The following is a 12345-nucleotide window of genomic DNA, read 5'->3' on the forward strand; positions in this document are numbered from 1 at the left end:
TTATTGTTTTCCCTTGTACTACCTCAATGCACTGTTGTAATAAAATGATTTGTATGGATAGCATGTAAAACTAAATTTTTCACTGTACCTCGGTATACGTGACGGCAATAAACCAATTTACTAATTTAATTTTTAAACGCCAATATACTGTTATCGTTCGTGGTGGTTTGCACGTTAACTTTCAGTGATTCGGTGCACTAGGACACCAGGTCCCTTTGAACAAAAACACCTTTCAATTTCTGAACATTAGAAAAAGCAGACACAACAGAGGCTGCAGATGCTGAAATCTGAAGCAAAAATCAAACTGCTGGAGGAACTCAGTGGGTCGAGCAGCGTCCGTGGAGTCAGAGGGATAATCGATGTTTCGGGTCAATACCCTGCATCAGGATAAATCAGTCGCTGATACAGACTCTCCGCCCGAAACGTCGTCTATTCCGTTGCTTCCACCAATGCTGTTCGACCTGCCGAGTTCTTCCAACAGTTTGTATTTTGCATTAGGAAAAGCAGTTGTTCTGGAACAAAATTGCCCTTTCACTTAATTCTGCTTCACTGAAATGCAACAGTTGTTTAGATTTGCCATGTAAAAACAAAAGCCGATAAATATGTTAGAGGCAAAAATAATTTCTACTCTGCTTAATTGATCTGCTGTTAGAATTTCTAATAAGTCGGGATCATGATTTAAAATCATATTAATTAGGATTAAGGTTTTTTTTTCAGTTTTCTTCCTGTAAAATTAATGTTTCTTAAAAAATCAGTCATCGAAGCTTCACAGAGAAATGCAATTATGTGATCAGTTTTGTTTTTCAAGTCGTATGTGAAGATATTTCATGTTTATTTATTCCTAGTAGCAGGAATTTAGCGACAGCAAAATCTATGAAACTGTCCATAGCACGCTGCAGGAAAAAACACAAGAAATCCTGAAACTAGTCTGGAAAGGGTTAATGTGCTTAAGCACTCTTTAGACTTGCAATCTGCTGAACGGAATTTTTTTTCTAATTGTTGTTAGAGAATATGTTCTATATAATTGTCTTACTCACCAGTCTTAAGTAGCGGGAAAGGAGTTATTCTACTAATACGACGTGAGCAGGCAATCGCAGCCAGTAAGTCTCTGTGGCGCAATCGGTTAGCGCGTTCGGCTGTTAACCGAAAGGTTGGTGGTTCGAGCCCACCCAGGGACGGTACTACATTTTTCTCTCACAACCTTCTTACGGAGTTTCACATATACATTGATCAATTTATTATTTGATTCACTTTAAATAATTTAAAAAACTTTGCATTTATCAATGCAAGGGCTCTGTTATCATGCATTGCCTTTCTTTTAACTAGGAGACGAGATCATTTCTTAAAGCTTTTCGAGGTTATTTATAGTTGCAGTGTCTTAGTTAATATCCTTAATCTTGTTCCTACACGAATTATGTATGTTCTTATTAAGTATCACATGCAAAATATATTCAAATATTTTCTTAGAAATTATATTTTTGTCCCATAACGCTCTTTCCACGCACCGGTATTGTTCATGATCTTTATTTTCTCTTCATGTGCCTGTTCTTTGGTGGATTCAATCACATGAACATTACTGCTGTTGTTAGTCCAGAGGTCTTTAAAAAAATTATTCCACCAAACACACCACCGCCCAAGACAAAAAGTCTCATTTGCCGGAATTGTAAAATGTAACAATTTTGAGTCCACTGTTTGATTTCTAAAGGCACAAAATCTTTGATACAATTTGTCTTAAGTATTTTTAATTCAAATTCAGTCTGGGCATGAATGTAGTGTTGCTGTCCAGACTTATATTGCGGTTTCATATTTATTTACACGTGGAGCAATTGTGTCCTTACATATAAAACACAGCCATTTTGAAATTGCCTTATAATGCAACCTCGCTTAGGCAACCTGGCACGAAATTTTGTGCTTCTGATCTGGATCCTCTTTGTTTCAGAGGTAGCAGTGTAGTCGTTGGCGGCTTACAAATAATCTAACTTTATCTTGACAGAACGACACACTTACTTCTTAATCTTGTATATTATTAATTAAATATCCATTGCTGATCATTACCATGTGATTCTACTACAACCAAATACCAATTGTCTTGCTTTGTGACAGTCTATTTTGCATTGCAATGTAATGTCTTTTGCTCTAATTTTATGGCTTGCCTGTTATGTGTTCTATACAGACGATTTGGGCTTGAGCTTCTTACATACATATATTTGTATCCAAAGTCCTGGCTTCGTTCATTGGGTTTACTAGTCTATTTCAACGCAATACCCCTTCTCTCTTTTAATTCAGCATTTATTTAATTTGAATGTCTATTACAGCCCTTCAATCCAGTCCCTATAATTATTCTCTTCAGGCCTTTGTACTCCAATAAAGTGATTTTTTTGTACCTTCTAAACGCAATTTTTCAAAAATTAGATTACTAAAGTTCGAGTTTAAATCGACTGAAAATGCTAGCTACAGTTAAAGTCATTTCAAGGAATTTAGTCTTTATATCCCTCCAACGCTTGCTGTTGCGACCAGTGGGGTCGTCCAATAAATTCCACGTGCCATTTAATATTGTATATTAGTATAGTTTATATCACTGAAAGTTAGCTCCAAATGAGACCTCAGCGCTGGTTTTGCTGTTTTATTGTCATTGATTGTCTTACCTTTTCGATGCACTGCTAACTCAGAAGTATTCAAGCTAATGTGTCCACTCCTAAGCTTGAATGTGGCACATATTGCTAGTTTAAACAATCTCTTTCATAATGCTTCACTGAGTATTTACACCATCGCGATTTAGTATGTGTCAGAATTAGGGGTCATCTGACTTAACAGAATCTCACTTAATTTAATGTTAAACCTATGAAAGAATTCGTAGCTACTGTTTCCATGTAATTGATGCAGAATCTTTCATTACCAAAACCAATAACATCATGCATTTAATTTGTCATGCATTTTATTACCTATAACAGTTTCTTATTTAACTTTGACAAGAGCTGCTGAAGAATATATTCACAAATACGTTGCAAATGAAACCGCTTAGTAGCATTTATCAGTGCATTTCCATATAGAAATATATCCTGCATGATATCTTCGAATACAGAGTTTGTGACGACCATATTGATATTATTAATTGCCAGCACGTTGAACAATATTTTGTGTTGTTCTAACTCCACTTTCATCACTGATAATTTTCCTTTCCTTTTAAGATCAACTTCTAATTTTCAGCTTGACTGAACTAGCTCTGTCGCTGCATTTTCGTCAGATTTTCCCCCCATTTCTTTATACACCGACTGTCAGTCGAGCGAATATATTCCGGGTGAAAGGGAAAGCTTCATGAGCAAAACAGAAATCTCTGGTTGTTGTGTTAGTTCATCTTCATTCACAATAACGTAACGGAGGTGCTCACTGCCCACTTAATAGACTGTACTTGGGATTAAAGGGTTTTCGGACCCGGATCTGGACTTGGGTACTTGCTGTACACAAATGCCTTTACAACAAATTTTTATGAATATAATAGGTCTAGCATGTTTTTGGGCCTTTGAAATGACCACAAGTAACAACAAATCCAATAAAAATGAAGAATGACTCTTCATAAATTGCGTGGCAAACTGTGTCAGTGTTGAAATGGGATAATTTCCTTCATAGGAATGTTGCATTTTACAATAATTAATTAGATGCAATGCTTTCAGATAAAAAGCAGCACCAATGCAATGATGTTCGCATGTTACAACAAATTAAAATGCTGTTTTATTGTTCTTAGTAACCAACTTTCGCAGCAAGGTTCCCTTATTTTCCAAATTTGTGAAACTTGTTTCATTTTCTTAGAAGTAGCACTGCAACTGGAGATCTCAATTCACTTCAAGTAAGTTTCACAATGCAAAATCTTTCTTCCATCAGACTGTTCCCAATTATTCTCTATTATGGTTGGGAAAGGAGGAGGACTAACCTAAAAGAAAGAAATGTGAAGTACATTGATAGAAGAAGAAAAGGGAAAATAAAAAGAAAACGCGTGTTCATATTAAATGACATGCTTTAGCAGTTTAGATATGTATCATTTATAACAAATGTCCTGGAGTATAAGAATCAATCTCATTTGTCTGTTTGCATCTGACCTTAAAAGTGATTGAATTTTCATGTTCGCATTATTTTTGAAATAATGCCGTCTGTAATTAAAATTAGCTTGGCTTGTAATTGTTGTTTGGTTTATTGCAATACAAAATCGAATAACTAATGTTGTATGATATTCTGGAGTATTTGACGCGGTATCAACCCAATTACAAATAACATGTTTTTTTTAAAGTTATTTCCCCTTGACACTCATTTGATTTTAGAACACGCCATGCTAAGCGGTTAAATCTTCAATTTGGCTAATCGTATATTAGATTATTTTAGTTCTATTCTTTAAAAAAGGATAACGGTAAATGTTTTAACCCAAGAGGTTGTATGTGACGGCTTATGTGTAAGCAGTTTACAATGGAATAAAAACTTGAGGAGTTAAGAAAAAAATGTTTTGCATAATTGGGACTCTTATGCCAAACGTCTCAATCCCTTATAGGATATTATATTTATAATGGAATATGCCTATCTTTACCAAGATTATGACATATTATAGCAAACGTGTTAACAGCACTCTCTCCTCAAAAAGGACCACATGGAATCATTCATTTTTTTAGCTAACTGGGTCGTGGCAGGTGAACCGCCTAAAAATATTGATCAAAAATTTAATGCCTCATTTGTGGGTTGGAACTGATACTTCGTGCTGCGCCGGGTGCGTCAATATTTGCGAGAGTGAGATCGTTAGATAGATAGATAGATAGATAGATAGATAGATAGATAGATAGATAGATAGATAGATAGATAGATAGATACACATACATACAGGCAAGCACTATACAAAAATACAGACATTCATACACGGACAGACAGACAGAATTCTGGACAGACACAAAGCAACAAAGAAGGGGAAGGAATACTAACAGACAAACAAGAATGCGGACAAACAGAGAAATATAAAATAAGACACCGAGACACACAGAGACAAATGAAGAGGCGAAGGTAGTGGGAAACGGAGACGAGCAGGCATGGATTGAATGATAAGCAAAACAGCCGAAAAAAGGAGCCCAAAATAGGGAAACAAAGACGGACGGAGGCAGACAAATGATTGAGCGAGGGAGAGGGGCAACAGACAGACAGAGAGAGAGAGAGACAGACAGACAGACAGACAGACAGACAGACAGAGGCTGGGTGAGGCAAGATAGACAAAACCAGAGATTGATTTTCTGCACACAAGTCTTATTTACTTTGACTGATACCATAATCTAATTTTTACGTTGGTTTCTGTGATTTCGTTTCATCCCAGGCTATGACGTCCATCGATCGGTTTCTCTGGTTGGGGATAATGAGATTTAACCCCGTTTGACATTTTCTGCTTTCCGTCTGCTTGCCATATTCTTTCTGTCCCTTTCTCCCTGTGTCTCCTGATCAACGCGTTAAAGACATTAAATTAATTAATGCCTCTCCCCTCCACCCCCGGAATGAAGCGTTGCAATATTCACAAAAATTGGACAAAGGATATTAATTCATCTAACAATATTTAAATATCAATCATATGTCCTTAATCATATGTGGTTCTCTATAGTTTATTCGTGCCTTTGCGCTTATTGCCAGGTTTCGACAGTACATATTAAAACACAAAGGTTTCTATATTTTATCGTTGAATATATAAACGTGAATGTGTGCGTGCGCGCTGGTTGTGCGGGGAATACGCCGCTTTCACTGATGTGACACAGTCTCTTGTCCTCCCTCTCTCCCGTTGCTTTGTTCCATTCAGCTATTATCTCCGCGCCATCTATCTCTGTCTCTCATGTTTTTCACTCTCTCTATCTCGATCGGGTCCCCCTCACCCCACTGGTGAGGTGCCTGGTGAGATGGGAGGGAGGGAGGGAGGTGGGGGTGGGGAGGTGGGGTCCCATTTACGTGCGAGCGAGAAATCATCAAGGACAATTTGACAATAAAACGAAATCCCTTCCGCGGAATTGCCAGCACGCGTCCAGGGGAATCGATCCATTGATTGCTAATGACTAATTTCTTCAGCAGAGATTTAATTAGGAAAATTAGCAATAGAACGCATTTAAATGAACGTACGCCGGAGCATGAATTACTTAAATCATTCGATAATTACACGATACCAGTGCTACCTTGGGATTGTGTTTTACAGAGATTTGGAAACGTGAATTTCAGTTGTTAATTTAAATCGGGCAGTTTGGAGAACGTGTGGCAATGTTTGCATAATAAAAAAAATATTCGCACAAGAAAGGGGCCATATTCTGGTTTATCAGAAATTGATCAGGATTACACGTGCTGGTTATTTTGACCCTGTCTGAATCCACATTAACTCCAGCCCCCGCACAGCTGAACAGTAAGAACAGCATCGATCGATAGATCCCCTCGCTATTAAATAGGCGGGCGAGGGGAGCATATGTCACCGTGGGAAAGGCTGGCAGTCTGAGAACAAAAGAACACTATTCCAGGCAGGAAAGACGCGGTTTCCTAGCAACAGGCGCTCGCCAGGCTTTCTCCAAAGCTGGAGTGCACTCTACTGGCTGGGAAATGAATGGATAGGAATCAAAGCACCTCCAATTCAAACGTGCATCAGGCCAGCCAATATTCAGCACGCCCAGGCGGACAAAGCGGGAGAGCTGGAGGGGAGAGCGGAGGAAACAGAGTGAGGCGATGATTGGGTTCAGAAAGAGCTCCCCACCACATAGAGGTTTCACACTGAATATCTGTTAGTAAAACGGGAGGCACTAGAGACTGCAGATGCTGGAAGCTGGAGCAAGTCGAGTTTATTGTCATCTGCACAAGTCCATGTGTACACAGGTGCAATGAAAAACTTACTTGCAGCAGCATCACATAGCATCAGATAAGCAGCATTCACAAGAAAAACAAATTAAACATAAATTATGCACAATTTTTGCAGGAAGGAACACAACTAGAACAAATAAGAGTCAATTTCAGTGCAAAGTGATTGAAGTGATCAAACTCAGCGGGTCGAGCAGCGTCTGGGATGGTCGACATTTAGGGTCAAGACTCTGCAAAATAAAAATCCAAGATTGAGAAAATGATGCAACATTGTCTTGCTTCAATATTTTGCAATCCCATTTCTGTTCTGTAGGGTAATGCATTCAGTTATCATGGTATTTGAAATTATTTATGTTACTTTGCGCGAAATCGTTTTTAATGCATGCACATGTGGGTCCGATCCAAGTTCCATCCAAGTTTCACTGTAAGGGGGCAGATTGGAGAATATGTGAGAATGTTTGCATCATGAACAAATATTCGCACAAGAGAGGGGCCCATATTCTGGTTTATCAGGTAGCGAACTGGATTACACGTTTCTGTTTTGGCTCTCGTTCTGTTAAATTCCGCAGCCCACCCTCAACTCCCACGCTGAGCGGCGGACCAATGCACAGTGAAGCCATCCGGCCATCCAGGGAGAATAAGTGCCGGCGGTATGCAGATGGTGTGGCTGTTAAAGGGTTGGGTTTCTATACACCACAGCCCTCGGAGTCTGCGGATGCATTTTGTTCTAAGAATATCGTTCCCCTTGAATCAGAGTGGATCTGATCAACATTATTATCGTTTGTTGCTAGGGTTTCTGTGTGCATTTATCCATCCCGCATATTCACAAACCGCTGGTGTCCTCTTATTAAAGGACTTCTGCTTTCCCTCCATTTTATTAGTCCCACCCTCGCAGCCGCAGTTGGTGACCTGCTCTATCGCGTAATCGGAGACACTGGAGTGAATAACGTTGCATTATAAAGGGAAATGTTAAGATTATCCCGAAGACAAACTAACACGAAGACCCGCTAAGTATTAACATTTCTCTATTAGCTTCGAAACATTTGCCTAAGTACAACGTTGGTATATTGTGAACTATAAGACAAGGTGCTAGGTACAAATCTCTTATGAAGGAAAGAATTTGACTGAATTTGTATCTTTCAATGGATACATTGCACTTGTCACGTAATCTCTGCGCCGTTTTGTTTTCGTGCAAACGTTTCAATTCCGTGGTCTGGGCATCGCCGGCAAGGCGAATATTATCTGCCCAACCCTAACTGGCCTCGAGCAGGTCGGAGTGAGTTGCCTTCTTGAGTCCGTATGATGAAGATGTTTCCAGTGAGTTGCTGGGAAGGGACATTGAGGAGTTAGACTCAGGACCTATTTCCAGGCTAGAATGGTGGTGATCTGAAGGGGAATGGAGTCATAGAGTCGTGCAGCATAGAAACAGGCCTTTCGGCCCACCAAGTCCATCCTGACCATTAAGTATCCATCTGTACTAGTTCCATTTACCAGGAGTTCTTCTGTAACCTTCTATGCGTTGACAATTCGTGTTTCTTCAGATGTATCTTAAATGCTGTGAGAGTCTCTGTCTCCATCATGACCTCAGACAGTGTGTTCCCGATTCCAACCGCCCTCTTACCCCCTACCTTAAGCATATATTCTCTAGTTTTACATACATCTACATTTCCTACTATCTATCCTAGCTATGCCTTTCGTAGTAAGTGGTGTCCCCATGCACAGACTGCCTATGTCCATCTTGGTGGTTGAAATGCTGGGGTTGGAGTGGTCCATGCGAGTGACTGCATTGCATTTTACGGATCCTACACAATGTATCCACAACACGCCGGTAGTGGTGGGAATGAATGCTTCGGGTGGTGCCTGAGGTGGCGATCAAGCGGGCTACCTTTGGAGCTGAATCCGCTGGCAGTGTGCAATATAATTATCAGTCAGAGCATTTAAGGCGGACGAAGACGCCATTCGGCCCATTGCGCCCATTTCGGCCAAGAAAATTAGAACATAGTACATAGAACATTACAGCACAGTACAGGTCCTTCGGCCCACGATGTTGCGCCGACATTTTATCCTGCTCTAAGATCTATCTAACTCTTCCCTCCCACATAGCCCCCTATTTTTCTATCATTCATTTGTCTATCTAAGAGCTATTTAGGTTGATCCCATTTTGCTGTTCTCCATCAATAATCCTGTCGAATTGGGACAGATCAATTGGTTTCAGCTGCAATAGGTCTGACCTTTCCTGGGAAAAAAAACTTGTTTTTGTGCTTTGAGCGTTGGTGGTTCACCAGCAACCGAACGGAGGTGAAGCGTATTTAGGTGGATGGAAAGAAAAAAAGCCGGAAGACTGGGAGGGGAAGAAGTTGAGAGCAAGAGAGGAATAAAGTACTTGATGATCTTAGTCAACTCCGGGCCGGAGCAACCTCGCCACTTTTAAGAGACTTTTTTTTGCACTACATTGGAATTAACTAAAGAACGTCGAAAAAAAATCACACGTCTTACAGTAAAACTTGGATGTAGTTGCTGCTACAAATTAACAAATTATTTCAAATGCGAGTCACCTAAAAGAGAACTGACTTGCTCAATACTTGCATTAAAGGGTGTCGTTCTGCAGGCTGTATCCATCCCGCTCTTTGTTTCGGTATCTGAAGGAACCCATAAGTTTTGACAAATTACGGTGTAAAGAGGGCTGTACGCCTTCATAACTCTCAATTACGACGGATTCTTTGATTTTATACAGTATATTTTACTATTTGATATTTTCTTACGATATCGAAGGAGGCCATTTGTCCCATCAAGTCTCTGCCCCTCTCAGAGCAATTACATCAATCCCACCCCTCCCCCCGTAACCTATTCTATCTCACATGTCTATTCACTCCCTCTTGAGTGTCCTGTCACCCTATAGGGGTATTTTACAGTGGCCAGTTAACCTACCAACCACAACACCTTTGGGATGTGGGAGGAAACCCGAGCACCGGAGGGAAACCCACGCGGTCACAGGGTGAACGTGCGAATTCCGTGGATACCAGGTTGTCGGGGCCCAGAGTAACACAGTGGACTATAGACACGGGCAGTCCTCTGTAGACAAACCACCAGTTCAGGCACAGTTTTACATTGCATCATGTTGGCACCTTTGAGGTTGAAGTGAAGTAGATATGTAACCTCATTTTAGTTTGGATCAACCAAATTGACGGGAAATAGCCATTTTAGGGAACTTAATCCATGGGCAGAGATCTTGTATAGCCAGTAGTCATAACATCATAGAAACATAGGCACAGGAGGAGGATATTCTGCTCATTGTTTTCATGCAAACTTAGAAAATATGCGATTTAGGTTGATATCACCACTTTGGCCTCTTTGAGTAACTCCTTAGGTTAAGGTTCTTCAAATTTCCACCAGGTAGCATTTGCAGAGGTCCAGACATAGGGCTGCAGATCGCCACCACTCCTCCCTCTCCCTCAGTTCCCCTCTAGTCCTTTTGCCGATTGATTGCCCATTCCTTAGTTATCTCTCTCTGCTAAGAAAATAGATCTTTCTGTTCATTTTGTCATAATTTTATACATGTAGAGTCATCGAGTAATACAGCACGGAAACAGGCCCTTCGGCCCAACTCGTCTATGCCGACCAACATCCGGCCAAAGGTGAGGTGTCGCACTTTGGGAGATCAAATGTAAGGGGGCAGTGCACAGTTAATGGCAGGGCCCTTTAGAGTGTTGATGTACAGAGGGACCTTGGGGTCCAAGTCCATAGCTCCCTGAAGGTGGCTGCACAGGTTGATAGGGTGGTAAAGAAGGCGTATGGCATGATTGTCTTTATTAGTCGAGGTATTGAGTTCAAGAGTCAGGAAGTTATGTTGCAGCTTTATAAAACTCTGAGAAATAAAGGACTGCAGACGCTGGAATCTAGATGAAAAACACGATGATGCTGGAAGAACTCAGCAGGCCAGGCAGCATCTGTGGAGAAAAGCGGGTGGTCAAGGAGGAGGGAACCTCCCTACCTTTGACCCATCCCCCAGTGGATCTGCTCTCCCCTCCTCCCCCACACCTGCCTATCACTATCTCCTACCTGCATCTACCTATCACCACCCTGTGCCCACCCCGCCTCCCTTCTTTTGTCCACCTATCACTGCTCTGCTTTTCCCTCCTATATATTGGGCTTCCCCTTTTCCTATCTTCAATCCTGAAGAATGGTCCTGACCCGAAACGTTGACCGCCTGCTTTTCTCCACTGATGCGGCCTGGCCTGCTGAGTTCCTCCAGCATCATCGAGTCTTTCACTTATGAAACTTTGGTTAGGCCACATCTGGAGTATTGGGTTCAATTCTGGTCGGCCCATTATGGGAAGGACGTGGAGGCTTTGGAGTGGGTGCAGAAGAGGTTTACAAAGATACTGCCTGGATTAGAGGGCGTGTGCTATAGGAGAGGCTGGACAAGTTTAGGTGTTTTCTCTGGAGCGGCGCTAAGGGGAGCTCTGATAGAGGCATAGGGTAGAGAGTACAGTAGAGCAGAGAGCGGTTATCTTTTTCCCAGGGTCGAAATGACCAATACTCGAGGGCATGCATTTACGGTGAGAGGGGGTAAGTTCAAAGGAGATGTGCCGGACAAGTTTTACACAGAGCGTGGTGGGTGCCTGGAATGCACTGCCAGGGATGGTGGTGGAGGCAGGTAGGATAGTGGCGGTTATGATGCTCTTAGATAAGCACATGAATGTGCAGAGAATGGAGGGATATGGACCTTGTGTAGGCAGAAGGGATTAGTTTAATTGGGCGTTTAATTACTAGTTTAATTAGTTCGGCACAACATCGTGGACCGAAGGCCCTGTTCCTGTGCTGTACTGTTCTATGTTCCCATCCGAGCTAGTCCCATTTGCCCGCGATTGGCCCATATTCCTCTAAACCTTTCCTACGTCAATTAAATCTCCTTTCCAAAAAAAAACCCTCAGTTTAGGCATTTCTCCTCATGATTAAAGGCATCCAACCCTGGCAAGCACCCTCCTAAAGCTCCTGTGTACGTCGAGAAGTCACTGTGGAGATTTCTGCAGGGACGGATGGTGTGTTCGACCCACTACACAACATGCGAAACTAGAAGAGAGCGCCATTGAAAGAATGTTGGTACTGGGCTAATTTATGATATCAGTGAGAAACTATAGACACCGTGACATCACAATAAATGGGCATTTAAATCATAGACCCTTTGTGTGTGTGTGTGTGTGTGTGTGTGTGTGTGTGTGTGTGTGTCTAGAATGAGAGCAGTCGCTTACAGAGTTATCCTTAATATTCTGTTATAAAACGTCGCTATGTATAAAAAACACCCCAGGAACATGCATTACGTTTGTCTTGCTACAAAATTTCAGCATCCATGACAGGACATTGATACGCCATACAATGAATCAACCTCTTTCAGGACCTGCAAATGGGTTTTGTTTGGTGTATATGTGGTTCAGGAGGACGTTCTCCAGAACAACTTTAATGAAAACCAGAAAATTCCAGCCTTTCGGGCCCAGGGGACAA

The 12345-nt window shown here is 41.4% G+C and overlaps 1 non-coding gene across 1 annotated transcript; it reads left to right on the forward strand.

The window, feature by feature from the left end:
• The first annotated feature begins 1104 nt into the window (after nucleotides 1-1104).
• On the forward strand, nucleotides 1105-1178 carry trnan-guu (transfer RNA asparagine (anticodon GUU)). The gene has a single exon. It is a non-coding gene; the product is annotated as a tRNA-Asn (tRNA).
• Nucleotides 1179-12345: the final 11167 nt, after the last annotated feature.

The sequence above is a fragment of the Pristis pectinata genome, chromosome 25 (assembly GCF_009764475.1).
Source record: "Pristis pectinata isolate sPriPec2 chromosome 25, sPriPec2.1.pri, whole genome shotgun sequence".
NCBI classification, from domain to species: Eukaryota; Metazoa; Chordata; class Chondrichthyes; order Rhinopristiformes; family Pristidae; genus Pristis; species Pristis pectinata.